The sequence below is a fragment of the Macaca nemestrina genome, chromosome 11 (genome assembly GCF_043159975.1).
Source record: "Macaca nemestrina isolate mMacNem1 chromosome 11, mMacNem.hap1, whole genome shotgun sequence".
Taxonomy (NCBI): Eukaryota; Metazoa; Chordata; class Mammalia; order Primates; family Cercopithecidae; genus Macaca; species Macaca nemestrina.
In genome coordinates, this window is record NC_092135.1 from 50,046,722 (window position 1) to 50,069,974 (window position 23,253).

Consider the following 23,253-nt stretch of genomic DNA (forward strand, 5'->3'; position numbering starts at 1 on the left):
CCGGCTCGGAGTCCACCCTTCGACCCCGCGCTCCTGTCCCAACTTTTCTCCCGGGGCAAGATCCCTCCGATCACGGGCGTCCTCCCAAGGCCTTTGTCGCTGCCCCAGTCCCAGACTTTTGTAGGGGTCAGGCGGCCGCTACGGCCACCTTTCCAGCGCTAGGACCCCGGCGAGCCACGGAGCCGGGGACCTTCGGAGCCGGAAGTAGTCCCGCCTGGAACTCGACGACCCCGGAAGCTGCAGTGCCGGCGGCGGCGCGGCAGGGGGCGCGGTTGCCTGTGGTTTTTCGCGTTGGACGCCGGCTCTGAGGGCCTTGTTCTTGTCGCTAATTTAGTTGGTTCCAGAGCGGCAGGACTCGTAGCTAGAGAACGAGGAGCCACGATGCGTACGCGTTACAGTCCTGTTTCCCTAGAAACGGAGCCGCCGGCGCAGAGGTGGCTTTGAGATTCTGCGAAAGACCTGACTGCTCTCGAACACTTACTGTGTTGCACCCTCCCTGGGCGCCCAATCCAAACCCCGTCGGAATAACCACCCGGGACAGCGGTGGTCGAAGTAACTACGCCTAACTTTTCGCTTTCCATCGTGTCCCCCCATAAAAACACTGCTGGACCCCGGGAATCCAAAGTCGAAGGAGGCACACTCCCTGCCTTAGAGAATTTTATAGGGGCAGTGCATAACGTACATGATGGTGTATGGCGATTCGGATAGTAGTACAAGTCATAAACTCAAATTCCTATAGGATCAAGGCAGGTATTTAAATGAATGCAAAAGCCCAAGCACCCTTCCCACCCACATATTCTCTGCTCCTCTTAGAAAACTGTAGTAATGATTATGTTGCCTGTCTCTCTCCTCCTCATTAGATTATAAACTCCCCGATGAGTTTTGGTCACTACTGTATCCCCAGCGTCTAAAACAGTGTCCCAAGTAATAGGTGCTCAATACTTTTCGAATGAAGCTGTAACTTTCTAACCGAACAGTGCATATCTAAAGATGTCAACTATTGGCAAATTTCAGCCATTTGTTGAAATGTGGGTCCTACTAGAGTTTGCAATTTTTTAACGATTTTTAAATGTTGAGAATTACTCCAACATTTTAAATAATGGATTAATCAAAACCATTTTACAATCTCCAGTATAAAGACCTGATGCTATAAAGAGAGAGCTCATACACATTCAGAAAGGTGGTTGCATTTTATAAAGTTAGGGGCACAAATGAGAAGGAATTGTGTAGGTGAAGGGGCTGTTTTTCATAGAATGTTGAACCTAGGATGTTCAAGATAAATTGGGAGGCTGGGCATGGTGGCTCATGCCTGTAATCCCAGCACTTTGGGAGGTCAAGGCGGGCAGATTGCTTGAGGCCAGGAGTTCAAGAGCAGCCTGGCTAACATGGCGAAAACCCATCTCTATTAAAAATACAAAAATTAGCCAGGCATGATGGCGCAGGCCTGTAATGCCAACTTCTTGGGAGGCTGAGGCACGAGAATCGCTTGAGCCCAGGAGGCGGAGGTTACAGTGAGCCAAGATCAGGCAACTGCGCTCAAGCCTGGGCAACACAGCAAGACTGTCTCAAAAAAAAAAAAAAAAAGTTGGAGATTTTTTGGGCAGATAAAGAATTTTTGTCTAAGACTTAGTGTTGGAATGGAAAACAAGGCTAACTAGGGATAAGAGGAAACAGATTGAGAAGAATTTTAAAGGGCAAGCTGGGAAATTTTTATTTTAAGGCACTCAATAATTATTTAAGGATATTGAGTAGCAAAATAGTATAATTTTTTTTTTTTTGAGATGGAGTCTCGCTCTGTCACCAAGGCTGGAGTGCAGTGGTGAGATTTTGGCTCACTGCAAGCTCCGCCTCCTGGGTTCACGCCATTCTCCCGCCTCAGCCTCCTGAGTAGCTGGGATTACAGGCGACCACCACCACGCCCGGCTACTTTTGTTTTTGTATTTTTAGTAGAAATGGGGTTTCACCATGTTAGTCAGAATGGTCTCGATCTCCTGACCTCGTGATCTGCCTGCGTCGGCCTCCCAAAGTGCTGGGATTACAGGCGTGAGCCACCACGCCTGGCCGCAGAATGGTATATTTTTAAAAAGAGTTTTCAGAATATAGTCTGACATCAGTGTGCATGACATATATAAAAACGCAGACCCAGTCAGAACAGTTTAAGAGGCTATTATGCTTGAAACCATAAGAGGAAATATTGTGGAGAAGCTTGTATTAAGAGCAGGAGACTGTCAGGTGTGGTGGCACACGCCTGTAATCCCAACTACTTGGGAGACTGAGGCAGGAGGATCGCTTTGAGCCCAGGAGTTGGAAACCAGCCTGGACAACATAGCAAGACCCCAGTCACAATTGGAAAAAAAAAAAAAACAAGCCAGGCAAGGTGTTTCATACCTGTAATCCCAGCACTTTGGGAGGCTGAGTTGGATGAATTGCTTGAGCCCAGGAGTTCCAGACCAGTCTGCACAACATGGCAAAATCCCATCTGTACAAAAAATACAAAAACTAACCAGGTGTGGTTGTGCACGCGCAGCTACTTGGGAGGCTGAGGTGGGACGATCACCTGAGCCCAGGATTTCAAGGATACAGTGAGCTATGATTGTGCCACTGCACTGCAGCCTGGGTGAAAGAGTGAGACCCTGTCAAAAAAATAAAATGAAATAATTTTTTAAAAAGAGCAGAAAGCTGAGGATTTGCCTTTGGAAAGCATTCATTTTTATTTTTATTTGTTATTATTATTTTTTTGAGACATGTTCTTGCTCTGTCGCTCAGCCTGGAGCACAGTGGCGCAATCTCGGCTCAATGTAGCCTCTACCTCCCAAGTTCAAGCAATTCTCCTGGCTCAGCTTCCCATGTAGCCGGGACTACAGGTGCAGGCCACCATGTCTTGTCTAATTTTTCTATTTTTAGTAGGGATGGGTTTTCACCATGTTGTCCAGGCTGATCTCAAACTCCTGACCTCAAAGTGATCTATCCGCCTTGGCCTCCCAGAGTGCTGGGATTACAGGCGTGAGCCACCGCTCCTGGTCACATTCATGTTTTAAAAAGACTCTTTTAATTCCTCCTCTTTAAAGGCGAGTATACTCAAGGATCTATAGGTATTTTTTTTTTCTAGGTATATATTCAGTTCCTCAGTGAGTTCCTCTAATTAACAAAGTTTTTTTTTAGTCTTTTGTAACTAACATTTTTAATAGTCACCAGGAGCCAGACCGTGTGTTAGAAACAAGAGAATATAAAAATTGTTCACTGTTGCTTCATCTTAGGAAGTAATTGGGCAATTAAAAAATATTTTAGTGGCAGCCCACAAATTCTGGTGTGCAAAGAATTTGAAACACACTTTACAAACAAACAAAAAACCTGGAGGCTTGGTGGCATGCACCTGTAGCACCAGCTACTTTGGAGGATGAGGCAGAAGGATTGCTTGAGCTAGGGCAGTCAAGGCGCAGTGATCCGTGATCATGTCACTGCACCCCAGCCTGGATGACAGAGGGAGACCCTGTCTCAAAAAGAAGCAAAAAAAAAAAAAAAAAAAAAAAGAGAGAGAGAGAAAAAGAGAAAAAGAAGAAGAAAAAGAAAATGTTTTATTCACCTTATTCATCTTTATTTATCTTTTTTTTTTTTTTTTTTTTTTTTTTTTTTTTTGAGACGGAGTCTCGCTCTGTCGCCCAGGCTGGAGTGCAGTGGCCGGATCTCAGCTCACTGCAAGCTCCGCCTCCCGGGTTTACGCCATTCTCCTGCCTCAGCCTCCCCAGTAGCTGGGACCACAGGCGCCCGCCACCTCGCCCAGCTAGTTTTTTGTATTTTTTAGTAGAGACGGGGTTTCACCATGTTAGCCAGGATGGTCTCAATCTCCCGACCTCGTGATCCGCCCGTCTCGGCCTCCCTTTTTTTTTTTTTTGAGGCAAGGTCTCTCTCTCTGTCACCTGGGCTGGAGTGCAGTGGCAGTTATACCTCATTGCAGCCTCAAACTCCTGAGCTCAAGCTCCTGCCTCAGCCTCCAAAGTAGTTGGGACTATAGGTATGCACCACTGACCCTAGCTCTTTTTTTTTTTTTGTAGAGACAGGGTCTCACTATGTTGCCCAGGCTGTTTACCTTCATTGATTCCTTCTCTAATGCTCTTCGTTTTTAAAATGTTGATCCAAGTTTCTGACCTGCATCATTTTCCTTCTCTCTCAAGGATTTTTAACATTCCTTGCAAGGCAAATGTACTGGTGACAAATTCCCTCAAATTTTGTTTGCCTGAGAAAGTCTTTCTCCCTCACTATTGAAAGATAATTTCACTGGATACAGAATTCTAGGTAAGTGGTTTTTTTTTTTTTCTTTCAATACCTCAAAGATTTCACTTTTCTCTCCTCTTGCTTGCCCAATTTCTGAAGAGAAGTCTAACGTAATTCTTATCCTTACTCCTCTGTAGGCAAAATGTGTTTTTTTTCTCCTTTTTGCTTCTTTCAAGATTTTCTGTCTCATGATTATGGTTAGGTGCAGATTTTTTGGTATTTACACTGCTTAGTGTACTCTGAGCTCCTGGATCTGTGGTTTTTTATCCATCATTAATTTGGGGAAATTCTCAGTCATTATTGCTTCAAATTTTCTTCTTTTCTTCTCCCTCTGGTATTTGTTATGTATATATTACATCTTTTGTAATTCTCCTGCCATTTTTGGATATCTGATTTTTTCTTTTTTTCTCTTTGCATTTCAGTTTTAGACGTTCCCCCCCCCCAATTTTAGAAGTTTCTATTTATATTCCTTCAAACTCAGCTTCTTTGTCTCTGAAGTTTATTGATGGCGCCCATCAAAGACATTTTTCCTTTCCGTTAGTGTTTTTTATCTCTAGCATTTCCTTTTGATTCTTTCTTAGAGTTTCTATCATTCTACTTACACTACCCATCTGTTCTTGCATAATGTCTACTTTTTTCCATTACAGCCCTTAACATATCAATCACAGTTAATATAAATTCTTTGTATAATAATTCTATTATCCATATTATAGTAACATTCTTGCCATACCTGATTCTGATTCTGATGTTTGCTCTGTCTTTTCAAACCGTGTTTTTTGTCTTTCATTAAGTGTTGTCTTTTTGGTGAAAGCTGGACAACATTTACTGGGTAAAAGGAACTAAAGTAAACAGGCCTTAGTATCAGGTTTTATGTTTATCTGGCTAGGGATTAGGCTGTGTTTACTGCTTGCTATAGCATTAAGTGTCAAAGGCTGATTTCCCTGTTTTTGTCTCCTCTGTTGTCTTTGGGTTCCTGAGACTTAAATAAGGTCTGAGAGTAGGTCTCAATTCTTTAGTGAGCCTGTGCCTCTGCTATGAACTTCACAAGTGCTTTCTGGCCATGCATGGTGGCTCATGCCTATTATCTCAGCACTTTGGGAGGCTGAGGTGGGAGGATAACTTGAGCCCAAAAGTTGAAGACCAGCCCGGGCAACATAGCAAGACCCTGTCTCTACAATAAATTTAAAAAAAGAAAAAAAAAAAAAGGCTGGATATGGTGGTGCATACCTGCAGTCCCAGCTAGTTGGGAAGCTGAGGTGTGTTGATCACTTGAGCCTGGGAGATGAGGGCTCCCTAGTGAGCCGTGATCGCACCACCTACACACTCCAGCCTGAGTGACAGAGTGAAACCCTATCTAAAACAAAACAACCGCCACCACAACAACAAAAACACAGGTGCTTTCTGCTCCTCTCCCCTTACCTACCTCCCCATCTGCAGTCTCCAGTTTCAGTGAGACAAGAAGGCTTAGGGGAAGCTGGAGTTGAGAATTTCCCTTCCACCAGCTACGTTAAGCTCTGGTAAAACCCTAATTGGTTAGGCTTGGGTCAAATAGTTTCTCTTGAGGATGCTCCTTAAGAACATAATTCTGTGGGATAATTCAAAATAATTTCTTTTCCTCTCCCCCTTCCAGAAACACACAGTGATTTCTCTTACTGTGAACCAGATTGAATTCCTGGAGGTAAAACTCACAAAAGTGTAGGGACCCTTCAATAACTAGGCCCCGCTGGAGTTTCTAACTCTCAGACTTGTCCACCCTGAGCCTCCAGCAATTTGTCAATGGCAGTTCAGGTTTTCCACCCCAGCCACTGGTCCCCAAGGACGTTTCTGCTCCAATAAGTTGTGATCCTCTGTATCTATCTGTCTGCCTCTCCAATTTTGAGGGCAGTAATTTGCCCTGTGACCTTAACTCTCTATTGGGTATAAAATGCTCCAGGAATAAATGCTTGGTGCCGTGAAGTAAAACCAGCACTCAGGCAAAAGTTTAATTCTCTTGGCAAGGCAATTTACTTCTGCAGAAGGGTGCCACTTGGGTCAATCAAGATCACAAGAGCACAGAGAACAAAGGAGACCAGGGGGGTTTGTCCTTAACGCAGTCCCTATCTCTGTGTCACTCTTCCATGGGCTGGGGTTGGACTGTACAATCTGAGCTGACCCGATTGGCTACTTATACATATTTTCCTAAATATAGAAGGGGACGGGGAGGTGAGGTACAGAGGTGGAGCATGTGGAATGTGCAGTTTCGGGGGAACAATTGGTACAGGTAACAAGGGAACAGATGTGAGTTATTGATTAGAGCTGATGGGAAGTGGGTAGGCTGTTTATGGTAACTAGGGGCAAGGAAGAACAAGAAAGTTGAGTTTGAGAACAAAGGATAAGGAAGTTAACAGGCTAAACCCTTTGAAGAGAAACTCAGAAAGATTTATTGTATCTTACACTCTGGTGGATCCAAGAAGAGTTGTTGATTTTTACTTTGTTCAGTTGTTTTCCTTGTGTGGATAGGAGTGGTGACTTATAAGCTTCCATGCCTGATTAGAACCCAGGAATCAGCTCCCTTTTTTCTCTCTCTCTCTCTCTCTCTCTTTTTTTTTAACACGGGATGTCACATTGTCACCCAGGCTGGAGTGCAGTGTGGCACAATCTCAGCTCGCCGCAACCTCAACCTCCCAAGTTTAAGAGATCCTTCTAGCTCAGCCTCCTGAGTAGCTGGCACTACAGGCATGCATCACCATCCCCAGCTTGTGTGTGTGTGTGTGTGTGTGTGTGTGTGTTGAGACGGAGTCTTGCTCTGTTACTCAGGCTGGAGTGCAGTGGTGCAATCTTGGCTCACTGCAACCTCTGCCTCCCTGGCTTAAGTGATCCTCCTGCCTCAGCCTCCCAAGTAGCTGGGACTACAGGCTTGTGCCACCACGCCCAGCTAATTTTTGTATTTTTAGTAAAGACAGGGTTTCACCATGTTGGCCAGGCTGGTCTTGAGCTCCTAGGCTCAAGTGATCTGCCCCCACTTGGCCTCCCCAAAGTGCTAGGACTGCAGGCATGCACTATCACACCGAGCCCTTTCTATCTCTTTTCTATTATAAGTGCCACAGTGTTTTAGACCAGCATACTGGAAACCTTGGAATAAACTCTGACTTTGCTCTGATTTTCCCATTTTTTAAAATTTTTAATTAAATTTTTAAATTTTTAATTTTTTAGATTTCCTTTTTCAAATTTTGTTTTTGCTGTTTTTTCTCTTTCTTTTGGCATTGCCTCCATTATAGCACAGGCTTCCATTTCCTCCATGCCTTCCAATTGCTTCCTTTTGAAACAGAGTGCCCAACGTTGGGGCTGAGAAGAGGCTGGAGTCTACTTTATACTCTATTAACTAAGTTAAATGCCCATAAGGCTACATCCTTCCTAGAGAGGGAGGCTTTTTTTTTCTAGTCGTCAAAAGAAATCATGTGGGCCAGCCTACCCCTGCACATAGCAGTCTACTTAATATCCTGAAATACCACTTTTGTGATTTTATTCTCTCCCTTGAGAATCTAGTGGATTTTGCCTGCCATAAAAAGGTCAAGCTGGGGTGTCACTGTCTCTGGTAAATGACTTATTTTTCCCTATCTAACAGGCTTATTTTCTATAGCTTAAACCATCAGTTTTTGGAGTCACATAAAATTTCAAATCACGGCTCTGCTACTGACTATGTAACTTTGAACAAATACTTAAGTTTTAGGGACTTCAGTTTTCTTTCTTTTCTTTTTTTTTTTTTTTTTTTTTTTTTGAGACAGAGATCTCAGCTCACTGCAACCTCTGCCTCCCGGGTTCAAGCAATTCTCCTGCCTCAGCCTCCTGAGTAGCTGGGATTATGGGCACCTGCCACCACGCCCAGCTAACTTTTTGTATTTTTAGTAGAGACAGGGTTTCACCATGTTGGCCAGGCTGGTCTTGAACTCCTGACCTCGGGTGATCCGCCTGCCTCAGCCTTCTAAAATGCTGGAATTACAGGCATGAGCCACCGCACCTGGCCCTTTAACTATATACTTTATTATTTATTTATTTATTTTGTATTTTGAGACAGACTCTCAAAATATAAATAAAACATTTAATATACATAAAATATATTAAATTTAAAAATACTTTATTTGTTTATATTTTGAGACAGTCTCATTCTGTCACCAAGGCTGGAGTGCAGTGGTGTGATCTCAGCTCACTGCAGCTTTGACCTCCGGGGCTTAAATGATCCCCCACCTCAGACCCCCAAGTAGCTGGGACTATAGGCACACGCCACCATGCCTGGCTAATTTTTGTATTTTTTGTAGAGATGGGGTCTCACTATGTTGTCCATCTGGTGTTGCATTCCTGGGCTCAAGCAGTCTGCCCACCTTGACCTCCCAAAGTGCTGGGATTACAGGCATGAGCCACCACACCTGGCTACTATATACTTTATAAGATTGCTGTGAAGATTAAATGGGGTTACGAGAGCTTTTTATATAGTAAATACTCAGTAGCACTCACTATAGTACAATAGAAGTTTTTTGCGATGATGGATGTGTTTTTTGTTTTTGTTTTTGTTTTGAGAAGGAATCTCACTCTGCTGCCAGGCTGGAGTGCAGTGGCGTGATCTCGGCTCACTGAAACCTCTGCCTCCCGGGTTCACGCCATTCTCCTGCCTCGGCCTCCGGAGCAGCTGGCACTACAGGCGCCCACCACCACGCCCAGCTAATTTTTTGTATTTTTAGTAGAGATGGGGTTTCACCAGGTTGGCCAGGATGGTCTCGCTCTCTTGGCCTTGTTATCCACCCGCCTCAGCCTCTCAAAGTGCTGGGATTACAGGCATGAGCCACCGTGCCCAGCCGGGTATGTTTTGTATTTGCATTGCTCAATACAAATACCAATAGGCACATGTGACTGTTGATCACTTGAAACGTAACTAGTGCAACTGAGGAACTGAATTTTTAATTTTATTTCATTTTAAATGCAAATACCCACATGTGGCTGCCTAGTAGCTGGTGTAATAGAGTGCTCTATACCGTACTTGAAAATCAGTTGAAGGAGAAATAGGAGTGTTTTCCATCTCTGTTATTATGCTTTATGATATTTCACTTTCCAAAAATGCATGCTTTCTTCTTTCACCTATCTTCATCTTTTATCTCTTCTCATTTTTCACATCTGGAAATTTAAGAATCCATTCAACAGCCCCTCTTCTCCAGAAGTATTCCTCGGTTGATCCCAATCTACATGTTTTTCACATTTCTGAAACTTTTTTTTTTTTTTTGAAGTGGAAGAGTCTCGCTCTGTCGCCCAGGCTGGAGTGCAGTGGTGATCTTGGCTCGCTGCAAGCTCTGCCTCCCGGGTTCCCGCCATTCTCCTGCCTCAGCCTCCGAGTAGCTGGGACTTAGAGGCGCCCGCCACCGTGCCTGGCTAATTTTTTGTATTTTTAGTAGAGACGGGGTTTCACCGTGTTAGCCAGGATGGTCTCGATCTTCTGACCTCGTGATCCGCCCGCCTTGGCCTCCCAAAGTGCTGGGATTACAGGCGTGAGCCACTGCGCCCGGCCGCTGAAACTTTTATTGAACATGGGTCAACACTGCACTGGTTAGCACTTAATATTCTTCTAACCTATCTTGTGTGATTGTTGGAACTTCCCAAGAGCACAATCTTTGTGGCTTTTCATTCTGTGTCCTCCCTTTCAAAAGCAATTAGCCCATTACTTAGAATACTGATTTGTATCTCCCCAACATTCATATGTTGAAATACAATTCCCAATAAGATAGTATTTGAAAGTGGGATTTGGGGGAGGTAATTAGGTCACGAGAGTGGAATCCTCATGAATAGAATTAGTGCCCTTATAAGAAGAGGCCAGAAACCTCTCTTGCTCTCTTTACTTCATGTTAGGACACAATGAGAAGTCAGCAGTTTGCAATCAAAAGAGAGTCCTCTCTAGAACCTGACCAGGCTGACACAGCAATCTGCGACTTCCAGCCTCCAGAACTGTGAGAAATAAGTTGCTGTTATTTATAAGACACCCAGTCTATGGTACTTTGTTATAGCAGCCAAACCTGACTAAAACACACTGAATAACCCCATGTTTGATTGATTACCTGTCCTTTACTTCTCTAATCCATTCTTCTTGCCTTCCAATTCCCGCTACCATTCTCTAGAAGTTGGCTCTCTCTCTCACTCTTGCATGATGAATAAGATCATTTTTTCAGAGGCATTATACTTTTCACACTTTATGTAGTAAATATTGGGTACCTACCATGTCCAAAATACTAGCAGTAGGGGCAAGGATTGATGAGAGGGGAGGCATGAAAATAACATAATAACTGCCCTCAATGACTCATATTCAGGTGAGGAGAAAATGATTTATAAGAGTAGTTAATGGAAGAGAATACATAGGAATAAGGGGAATTCCGTGTGGAGGCCGAGTGTAGAGTAATGGTATTTTGCTTTGTACCCATTGGAAATTATATTTTAGTGCCTAGTTGAGGGTAGTTAGCCCAATGAATTTGATGTTGTGGACCATCTAGAAAAATGTCATTTTGGAAATCAGCTTATAAAAAAGGTAATATGAGAAAGTAAAACATAAGCAGAAATGATAATAAAATTGATTGGTTAGGTGAAATTTGAAGGAAAAAAATGTACAAATTCAGGAAATTGTGTGTACACATGTATTGTTTTAAAAAGCCCAAAAACCTTCCGCTAGGCATGGTAGCCTATACCTGTAGTCCTAGCTATTCTGGAGGCTGAGGTGGGAGAATCACTTGCAGGAGGTCAAGTCTGCAGTGAACTGTGATCATGCAACTGCACTGCAGTGTGGATGACACAGCAAGACCCTGTCTCAAAAAAAAAAAAAAAAATCCCAAACCAAAAAACTTCAAGGAAGGCTATGTTAAAAGCCCATTAGCCAGGCATTGTGGTGCTTTCTTGTAGTCTCAGCTACAGGGGAGGATCACCTGAACCCAAGAGTTTGAGCCTAGCCTGGGCTACATAGTAAGATCCCTACCAAAAAAAAAAAAAAGATTTCCCACAGCTCCAAAGGCCTGACTTCACAGGACTCCTAGTGGACCTGGTTCATTCAATGCAGTAACTATTTTTACTGGCAATTCAGTTCAAGAGTACTATAACTTGTATGGATGGATCTGCTGAATTTTTACTTCATAATTTATTTGAAACTCTGTTATTACTCTTTGTTCATTTTCCTTTGTCATCATCATTACCACACTCTGCACAGTAGGTGGCAACAGTGCTTCACTCCCAGAATCAACTGAACGGCCTAGAAGTACAAAACAGAGGCAAACATTGAAACAAATTTCAGGATCCTAATTTGGCCAAAAATAAAAGCATTGCCTTATAAGGTCATGTCAGTAATATGCCATTATAATAAGCCAATTATTGTATATTATATATGCAAAATTGTTATATATTCTACATTCAGTGTTTAATAAAAATTCATACGTTGAATAATTCATTTTGCCAGTGAATGTCAATGAACCAGGATGTGCTATCTTAAAAATTAATACTCACTTAATCTTTATTATGATAATATAATAAATTGTCTCCTTTATAGTTTAATGTAAAGGTAGGTATTTATTTCTACTTAATTTCATGTGTGCTGGTCATTCAGCAAATTTTATTATGTCTACTCTGACAAGAACTTAATATCTGCACATGTGCAGAGAAAAGCAGTTATCTTGGTGGTGCACTAAAGACAGGTATAATCCAAATTGCACAACATAAGTGGAAATTTAAAACATCATTTTAAGGCAATATATGCTATAGAGTAGTAAAATATAGTTATCCTAACATTTACCTCTTTTTTTTTTTTTTTTGAGATGGAGTCTTGCTCTGTCGCCCAGGCTGGAGTGCAGTGGTACGATCTCAGCTCACTGCAACCTCCACCTCCCAAGTTCAAGTGATTCTCCTGCCTCAGCCTTTGGAGTAACTGGAATTGCAGGCATGTGCCACCATGTCCGGCTAATTTTTGTATTTTTAGTAAAGACAGGGTTTTGCCATATCAGCCAGGCTAGTCTTGAACTCCTGACCTCATGATCTGCCCACCTCAGCCTCCCAGTGTGCTGGGATTACAGGTGTGTGAGCCACCACGCCTGGCCTAAAGCTTCTTTTAAAATGGCTTATATACTAAATAGGCAGTTTTTAAATTTTTTGGTGAAGACAACATCTCACTATGTTGTCCAGGCTTATCTGAAACTCCTGGGCTCAAGCAGTCCTCCTGCCTTAACCTCCCAAAGTGTTGGGATTACAGGTGTGAGCCACTGCATCCAGCTAATTTCAAAGAATATTAAGATCAATGTATAGATGATATATACATAATGAGTTGTTAGGAAAAAATAGAGGACAGTGTTTTTCAACAAAGCATCCCCATGGTCTATGGTAGAGCCAAACCTTAGATGCTGAAAGCAGATGTCACATGGAATTAAGTGCATTGCCGTATTCATCTAAATATCCTGTATGCGAATCTTAATACACAACAAAATTGCTATATTAGGACTAACTTTCAGTCATAAGATTCCATATTCCATCTTCCTTATTCCACTTACTCAAAATGAGAACAGCCATTGCTTTGTAAATTCATTAGCACCTTAGTAGAATCCAGGCCTATCCCTGGTTAGAGAAATGGCAAAATGAAACTCTAAGTGTAACAAATGAATGACTTTACCACACAAATACTCAACACGTGTATTCCCTGTTCTGGCTTCAGTTAGAAAATAAAATGTTCATGATTTTTGTAGTCATAAAGGTATCTGGAGGCTTAAAAAAAGAAAAATAGGCCCTGCACAATGGCTGACACCTGTAATCCCAGCACTTTGGGAGGCTGAGATGGGAGGATCATTTGAGGCCAGGAGTTTAAGACCAGCCTGGCCAACATGGTGAAAACCCGTCTCTACTAAAAATGTAAAAATTAGCCAGGTAGGGTGGTATGCGCCTGTAGTCCCATCTACTGGGGTGGCTGAAGCATAAGAATCACTTGAACCCAGGAGGTTGTAGTGAGCCAAGATCATGCCACTGCACTCCAACCTGGTTGTCAGAGCAAGACTGTCTCAAAAACAAAACAGAACAAAGCAAACAAACAAGACAAATGAAAAATATATCTCTGCTTTAGCTAGTTCCCAAATGCCTTTTTAAAAATGCCTTTTGACTACATCTAATCTAACTATAGTACAAATCAGGCTGTGATATTGGGCCAGAGCTAAGAAAAGGATAGTTTTAAAGTACTGCAACATAATCTGTAGTTGGTATTTATTAGTTATGACGGCATGAGGTATTAATATCTGTTTCATAATAGTCTTTCCAATACCACTCATTTAGCCAAATCAAACAACCCTGAGATGGCTTTTTAGGTTTTTTATGCAAAGATTTGCATGGCATGCAAGACAATGAAAACAAAGTGCTTAGATATTTTTCACAAATTATCTTAATGTTCTTAAGACATGAGGCCGGGCGCGGTGGCTCAAGCCTGTAATCCCAGCACTTTGGGAGGCCGAGACGGGCGGATCACGAGGTCAGGAGATCGAGACCATCCTGGCTAACACAATGAAACCCCGTCTCCACTAAAAATACAAAAAAATTAGCCGAGTGTGGTGGCGGCGCCTGTAGTCCCAGCTACTCGGGAGGCTGAGGCAGGAGAATGGCGGGAACCCGGGAGGCGGAGCTTGCAGTGAGCCGAGATCGCGCCACTGCACTCCAGCCTGGGCGACAGAGCGAGACTCCGCCTCAAAAAAAAAAAAAAAAAAAAGACATGCAAAGAGGGGGGAACACAGAAGAGGCTCTTTAGAGCATTTAATTTTTTTTTTTTTTTTTTTTTTTTTGAGACAGGCTCTTGCTCTGTCACCAGGACTGGAGTGCAGTCACGTGATCATGGGTCACTGCAGCCTCAACCTCCCGGGCTCAAGCAGTACTCCCACCTCAGCTTCCTGTGTATCTCGGACTACTGGCATGTGCTACCATGGCTGGTCAATTAATTTTAAACTTTCTTATTTTATTTATTTTTGTGGAGATAGGTTCTTACTATGTTGCTCAGGCTGGTCTTGGAACTCCTAGGCTCAAGTGATCCTCCTGCCTTGGCCTCCCAAAGTCTTGGGATTACAGGTGTGTGCCCGGCCTGATTTTTTAAGCAACACAATCAAGTATAAATGATTTCAGGCCGGGCGCGGTGGCTCAAGCCTGTAATCTCAGCACTTTGGGAGGCCGAGACGGGCGGATCATGAGGTCAGGAGATTAAGACCATCCTGGCTAACACAGTGAAACCCCGTCTCTACTACAAAATACAAAAAAACTAGCCAGGTGAGGTGGCGGGCGCCTGTAATCCCAGCTACTCGGGAGGCTGAGGCAGGAGAATGGTGTGAACCCGGGAGGCGGAGCTTGCAGTGAGCTGAGATCCGGCCACTGCACTCCAGCCTTGGCGACAGAGTGAGACTCCATCTCAAAAAAAAAAAAAAAAAAAAAAAAGATTTCAAATCACTGAAAACAGTATGACTCAAAGGACTTTGAAGCTATAATTTTACAGACATGTATACAAGGTCTACAATAATCAGAGCCTTGTGTCTGTTTTACCCTTCCCACAACTCAAAGGAAAGTTGAGGAAAGATCTCAGGAGATGTGCAGGAGCCAGTAGCAAATATGATCTGAGGAACAAGTGTAGACTCTTGCTGAGAAGTAGAGGCAAGGGCAGCACCAAAGAAGCAAAGTAGGCATCTGTCTAGTCCAGAGGAAAGACTACAGAAAGAAGACTGGTCAACAAGTCAAGAGCAAGGAGATAAAGAGCAGGCTGGCAAACTGGTATGAGACAAGACAGGGCAAGAAACTAGAGGCTTTTTCTGGAGGGATGCTGCAGGTTTGTACACATAGAGAGTAAAGACAGACACTCTGGAAGATAATAACATCAAACGGTATAGAATGAGGTTGCAGATCTCAAGAAATGGACACCATAGTTGGAGAGACAGTGTTTATACCAATGGAAAGGGAAATAACACAGAACAATAATTCAACTGGTGTTGCAAAACCTTGTATGATTAAATACCAAATTATTAGTCAGGGAAAGCTTCAAAGTAGAGAGGAGCTTTGAGCTCAGTCTTTGATGAATGAGAAGAGTTCAAAGAAGTAAAACAAATATGGGGATTAACAGAGTTAATAAAAGGAAGGGGTTCAAAATATATCTGGTATAAGATCAACTTAGTGAAATAAAGCGTGAAGACAAGATTAGAAAAAAAAGAATGAAAAGGAATGAACAAAGCCTCCAAGAAATATGGGACTATGTGAAAAGGCCTAACCTATGTGACGGGGAGAATGGAAGGAACCAAGTTGGAAAACACTCTTCAGGATATTATCCAGGGGAACTTCCCCAACCTAGCAAGACAGGCCAGCATTCAAATTCAGGAAATACAGAGGACACCACAAAGATGCTCCTCGAGAAGAGCAACCCCAAGACACATGATCATCAGATTCACCAAGGTTGAAATGGAGGAAGAAATGTTAAGGGCAGCCAGAGAGAAAGGTCGGGTTACCCACAAAGGGAAGCCGTCAAACTAACAGTGGATCTCTTTGCAGAAACCCTCAAGTCAGAAGAGAGTGGGGGCCAATATTCAACATTTTTTTTTTTTTTTTTTTTGAGACAGAGCCTCACCCTGTCACCCAGGCTGTAGTGCAGTGGCGTAATCTCAGCTCAATGAACCTCCATCTCCTGGGTTCAAGCAATTCTTCTGCCTCAGCCTCCCGAGTAGCTGGGACTATAGGCACGCAACACCCTGCCTGGCTAATTTTTCTATTTTTAGTAGAGACGGGGTTTCACCATATTGGCCAGGCTGGTCTCGAGCTCCTGACCTCGTGATCCACCTGCCTCAGCCTCCCAAAGTGCTGGGATTACAGGCGTGAGCCACCACACCCAGCCTCAACATTCTTAAAGAAAAGAATTTTCAACCCAGAATTTCATATCCAGCCAGACTAAGCTTCATAAGTGAAGGAGAAATAAAATCCTTTATAGACAAGCAAATGCTGAGAGATTTTGTCACCACCAGGCCAGCCTTACAAGAACTCCTGAAGGAAGCACTAAATATGGAAAGGAAAAACTGGTACCAGCCACTACAAAAACATACCAAATTGTAAAGACCATCAGCACTTTGGTGGATGAAGAAACTGCATCAACTAATGGGCAAAATAACCAGCTAGTATCATAATGACAGGATCAAATTCACACATAACAATATTAACCTTAAATGTAAACGGGCTTACTGCCCCAATTAAAAGACACTGACTGGCAAACTAGATAGAGTCAAGACCAACTGGTGTGCTGTATTCAGGAGAGCTGTCTCATGTGCAGAGACATACATAGGCTCAAAATAAAGGATGGAGGAAAATTTACCAAGCAAATGGAAAGCAAAAAAAAAAAGCAGGGGTTACAATCCTAGTCTCTGATAAAACAGACCTTAAACCAACAAAGATCAAAAAAGACAAAGAAGGGCATTATATAATGATAAACGGATCAACACAAGAAGAGCTAACTATCCTAAATATATATGCACCCAGTACAGGAGCACCCAGATTCATAAATTGAGTTATTAGAGACCTACAAAGAGACTTAGACTCCCACACAATAATAATGGGAGACTTTAACACCCCACTGTCAATATTAGACAGACAAATGAGACAGAAAATTAACAAAGATATTCAGAACTTGAACTCAGCTCTGGACCAAGCGGACCTAATAGACATCTACAGAACTCTCCACCCCAAATCAACAGAATATACATTCTTCTCAGCACCACATCACACTTACTCTAAAATTGACCACATGATTGGAAGTAAAACACTACTCAGCAAATGCAGAACTAAAATCGTAACAGTCTCTCAGGCCACAGCACAATCAAATCAGAACTCAGGATTAAGAAACTCACTCAAAACGACACAACTACATGGAAACTGAACAACCTGCTCTTGAATGACTACTGGGTACATAACGAAGTGAAGGCAGAAATCAGTTCTTTGAAACCAATGAGAACAAAGACACAACATACCAGAATCTCGAGGACACAGCTAAAGCAGTGTTTAGAGGGAAATTTATAGCACTAAATGCCCACAGGAGAAAGCGGAAAAGATCTAAAATTGACACTCTAACATCACAATTAAAAGAACTAGAGAAGTAAGAGCAAACAAATTCAAAAGCTAGCAGAAGACAAGAAATAACTAAGATCAGAGCAGAACTGAAGGAGATAGAGACAAAAAAAAAAACCTTCAAAAAAATCAATGAATCCAGGAGCTGTTTTTTTTTTTAAAGATCAACAAAATAGATAGACCACTAGCCAGACTAATAAAGAAGAAAAGGGAGAAGAATCAAATAGACACAATAAAAAAATGATAAAGGGGATATCACCACTTTTCCCACAGAAATACAACCATCAGAGAATAAACACCTCTATCCAAATAAACTAGAAAATCTAGAAGAAATGGATAAATTCCTGGACACATACACCCTCCCAAGACTAAACCAAGAAGAAGTTGGATCCCTGAATAGATCAATAACAAGTTCTGAAATTGAGGCAGTAATTAACAGCCTACCAGCCAAAAAAGCCCAGGACCAGACGGATTCACAGCTGAATCTACCAGAAGTACAAAGAGATGCTGTTACTATTCCTTCTGAAGCTGTTCCAAACAACAGAAAAAGAGTGACTCCTCCCTAACTCATTTTACGAGGCCAGCATCATCCTGATACCAAAACCTGGCAAAGACACAACAAAAAAAGAAAATTTCAGGCCAATATCCCTGATGAACATCGATGCGAAAATCCTCAATAAAATACTGGCAAACTGAATCCAACAGCACATCAAAAAGCTTATCCACCACAACCAAGTCAACTTCATCTCTGGGGTGCAAGTCTGGTTCAACATACGCAAATTGATAAGTGTAATCCATCACATAAACAGAACCAATGACAAAAACCAAATGATTATCTCAATAGATGCAGAAAAGGCCTTCGACAAAATTCAACACTCCTTCATGCTAAAAACTCTCAATAAACTAGGTATTGATGGAACGTATCTCAAAATAATAAGAGCTATTTATGATAAACCCACAGCCAATATCATACTGAATGAGCAAAAGCTGGAAGCCTTCCCTATGAAAACCAGCACAAGACAAGGATGCCCTCTCTCACCACTCCTATTCAATATAGTATTGTAAGTTCTGGCCAGGGCAATCAGGTGAGAGAAAGAAATAAAGGGTATTCTAATAAGAAGAGAGGAAGTTAAATTATCTCTGTTTGCAGATGACATGATTGTATATTTAGAAAACCCCATTGTCTCAGCCCAAAAATTCCTTAAGCTGATAAGCAACTTCAGCAGTCTCAGGATAAAAAATCAATGTGCAGAAATCACAAGCATTCCTATACACCAATAATCGACAAACAGAGAGAGCCAAATCATGAGTGAACTCTGATTCACAATTGCTACAAAGAGAATAAAATGCCTAGGAATATAATTTACAAGGGATGTGAAGGAACTTTTCAAGGAGAACTACAAACCACTGCTCAAGGAAATAAGAGAGGATGCAAGTAAATGGAAAAATATTCCATGCTCATGGATAAGAAGGATCAATATTGTAAAAATGGCCATACTGCCCAAAGTAATTTATAGATTCAACGCTATCCTCATCAAACTACCACTGACTTTCTTCACAGAATTAGAAAAAAATACTTTAAATTTTATATGGAACCAAAAAATAACCCATATAGCCTAGACAATCCTAAACAAAAAGACCAAAGCTAGAGGCATCACACTACCTGACCTCAAACTATGCTACAAGGCTACAGTAACCAAAACAGCATGGTACTGGTACCAAAACAGATATATAAACCAATGGAACAGAACAGAGGCCTCAGAAACAATGCCACACATCTACAATTATCTGATCTTAGACAAACTTTACAAAAACAAGCAATGGGGAAAGGATTCCCTATTTAATAGATGGTGTTGGGAAAACTGGCTAGCCATATGCAGAAAACTGAAACTGGACCCCTTCCTTACACCTTATACAAAACTTAACTCAAGATGGATTAAGGACTTAAACATATGACCTGAAAACATAAAAACCCTAGAAGAAAACCTAGATAATACCATTCAGGACATAGACATGGGCAAAGATTTCATGATTGAAACACCAAAAGCAATAGCAACAAAAGCCAAAATTGACAAATGGGATCTAATTAAACTAAGGAGCTTTTGCACAACAAAAGAAACTGTCATCAGAGTGAACAGGCAACGTACTGAATGGGAGAAAATTTTTGCAATCTATTCATCTGACAAAGGGCTAATATCCAGAATCTACAAAGAACTTAAACAAATTTGCAAGAAAAAAACAACCCCATCAAAAAGTGGGCAAAGAATATGAACAGATACTTCTCAGGAGAAGACATTTATGTGGCCAACAAACATATGGAAAAAAAAAGCTCATCATCACCGGTCATTAGAGAAATGCAAATCAAAACCACAATGAGATACCATCTCATGCCAGTTAGAATGTCCATCATTAAAAAGTCAGGAAGCAACAGATGCTGGAGAGGATGTGGAGAAATAGGAACACTTTTACACTGTTGATGGGAGTGTAAATTAGTTCAACCATTGTGGAAGACAGTGTGGCAATTCCTCAAGGATCTAGAGCCAGAAATACCATTTGACCCAGCGATCCCATTACTGGGTATATATCCAAAGGATTATAAATCATTCTATAAAGACACATGCACATGTATGTTTATTGCAGCACTGTTCACAATAGCAAAGACTTGGAACCAATCCAGATGCCCATCAATGATAGACTGGATAAAGAAAATGTGGCACACAGACACCATGAAATACTATGCAGCCACGAAAAAGGATGAGTTTGTGTCCTTTGCAGGGACATGGATGAAGCTGGAAACCATCATTCTCAGCAAACTAACACAGGAACAGAAAACCAAACACTACATGTTCTCACTCATAAGTGGGAATTGAACAATGAGAACACGTGGACACAGGGAGGGGAATATCACACACTGGGGTATGTTGTGGAGTGGGGGTCTAGGGAAGGGATAGCATTAGGAGAAATACCTAATGTAGATGATGGATTGATGGGTGCAGCAAACCACCATGGGATATGTGTACCTATGTATCAAACCTGCACATTCTGCACATGTATCCCAGAACTTAAAGTTTAATTTTTTAAAAAGTGAAAAAAAAATGTATCTGGTATATTATGGGAAAGTAATTAAACCAACCTGAGGGGTGTATTAATCATGTCTTTCATTTTCTATATTTTGTGAGGCTTTGACATATTGGGGTTTTGTGGATTCAGGGAGGGACTGCCCCTCTCAGGGATAGCGAATTCCTGGAGATAGCAAACAACTTGGCTTTGAGAATGCCTTTGATATACAAACCAACCACACCCCCAGCTCCTTTCATCAGACTCCTGCAGTGTCCTCCTGACCTCAGCCTCCCTAGGGCCAGGTACTGGACAACTAGAGACCACCTCTATAGTCCAGAACCCGCCAAAATTATTCAAGCTATGCAATCCTAATCCTGCCCAACTCCTTATCCTGCCTTGCGCATTCTTTCCCATGAAAACCACAATAAAGGCTTTTGTCCGTGCCTCCTCCTTGCATCTTCTGCCACCTAACTGACCCTGGTGACTTCCCCATGTGGCTCTGCATGGAATGGAGTGCCCCGTTCTCTTGAGAGCTGTGAATAACAAATTATCTTTTCAGCCACAATTGTCTCCTGCCTGACCTGTTGACCTCACCATACCTAAATAAAAACAAAATCCCAGGTACATTTTAGAACGAGAAGTACAGAGAGTTCGTATAGAGCAGTGGTTCTTGAAATGCAGTCTGAGGAACCCTGGGATGCCTGAGACGCATCAGGGAGTCTGTAAGATCAAAATCATATGCAAAGTATCCTCACAGAGTGCAAAATAGCCAAATGGATTTTAATGTAACAGAGCATGGAAAGACCATTGATACGGTTACAGATTCCTCATTGCAACTAACCTTTGAGAAACTACCATTTTTTGAATTTTAGTGTTGTATCATAGAAAAATATCTGTAGCTAACCAAAAAGATTTAAACTACACTCCCTCTTCCAGCTACTTATCTGTGAGATGCCAGATTTTCTTCATATACTTGAACCAAAACAACATATTTGCAACATATTGAATGCAGAAGCAGATATGAGAATGCAGCTGTATTTCATTAAGCCAGATATTAAAGAGATTTGCAAATGTGAAAGTGATGCTCTTTTCATGAAATTTGTTTAATTTAGAAAACATTTATTTTTAAATAAAACCTATGGTGTTCATAATATGTAATACGCTTATTTTTAAATGAATCAATCTTTTCAATGTTTCTCAGTTTAAATTTCAAATATGGTAAATATCAGTAGATATAATCAACATAAAAGAAAGCCCTTTGGGGGCCTCAGTAATTCTTACAAACAGAGAAGTTCTGAGAGCAAAATTATGAGAACAGTTGATACAAAGGAATAACAACAGTCACAACTGGAAAGACTAGGAAGAGCCAAGCTGTGAAACCACTTGAATTGCAAGCTAAAAAAGGGATTTTTGTTTTAAATCATGGAAATAATGACTTTGAGCAGAGAGATAATATGATGAAAAAACTTTTTAGAACAAAAACTCTAGTATATATGTATATGTGTGTGGAATCATTTAAAAAAGTGTGTGTATGTGTATGAATCTGTTTACTATGTTTTGATGGAGGGAGACATGGTGAGAAACTGGAGAAGCCAGGCAGGAAACTAATGGAACTCTGTAGACACAAGGTAATTGAGGTCTTAACGAAGGGGATAGTAAGGGAATGAAAATATTAGCTAGTATTTGCTAAAATTTGTAAAGTGTTTACTATGTGTCAGGCACTTGGTGCGGATTATCTTACTATCTTCTCAACAATCTAATAATACTTTTACAAAGCACATTTTAAAGATGAAGACACTAAAGCACAAAGATGCTAATGGAAGATAGCAAGTAAGGGATGAAACTAAGATTTGAAGCCACACAGCCTGACTGCAGAGCCTGGACAGAAGAATGTCCAGCATAGAGGATGAGTCATTTCAGACACCGCTGATTTTTAAATGAATCAATCTTTTCAGTGTTTCTCAGTTTCAATTTCAATTATGGTAAATATCAACAGATGTAATCAACATAAAAGAAAGCTCTTTGGGGGCCTCAATAATTCTTAGAAACAAAGATAATTCCTGAGACTAAAATTATGAAAACAGCTGATAAAAAAGAATAAGAACAGTTAAAACTGGAAAGGCAATGAAGAACCTTTTCATTGAACTTTATGTGACAGTTCATTTCTTTATGTGACAGACGCCTTCGGTGTCCTCCCTGATCCCCTTACTGGGCAGTGCACCCAACCCCAGCCGCTGTGAATGCTGGCCACTCCTGGCTCACAGCTGCACAGCTGCACCCTTTGAGGGGGTGAGGGGCATTGCCCTTGGCTGACAGGATATGATTAGAAAGCCTGGAAGGTGGCTGGTGGTGGCCCGTGGCCAATGAGTCACTGTGCGAGTGTATACTAGCCCAGCCCTCTTGCCTCCAGGCAGGAAAAGCTGTGTGAAGTGCTCCACTTGCTCCATGCTCCAGCGCTCCCTGTACCCATGCAGGCTGAAGCTGAGCCTAGACATCTCCTGAAACCACACCTTTGACTCACTTCTTCCCCCTCCTTCACTCCCTTACAGTGTCTCAGGAAAGCACTCTCTCAGTAAATCAATTGCACATGAATTCTTGTCTAAGCTCCGCTTCTAGGAACCCAACTAAGACACTGAGAATTTTGTTTTAAAATGTCTTTCAGAATTCCTTTTTTGGTCTCAGTTTTTATAGCTATCTCTGAGATGGATCTATAATGTGGTCACTCATTAACATTTTGGAATCTAGATCTCTTTTGAAACTCGTTAGATATGAGGTGGGGGTTTTAAATTCATTCCAAGTCGTAACTGCAGTTAGAAC

General features: G+C 41.7%; 1 long non-coding RNA gene across 1 annotated transcript; it reads left to right on the forward strand.

Annotated features, from left to right (window-relative positions):
- The first annotated feature begins 189 nt into the window (after positions 1-189).
- Positions 190-21,576, forward strand: LOC139357114 (uncharacterized). Its single transcript, XR_011609777.1, has 3 exons — positions 190-750; positions 4,173-4,293; positions 21,373-21,576. It is a non-coding gene; the product is annotated as an uncharacterized lncRNA (long non-coding RNA).
- Positions 21,577-23,253: the final 1,677 nt, after the last annotated feature.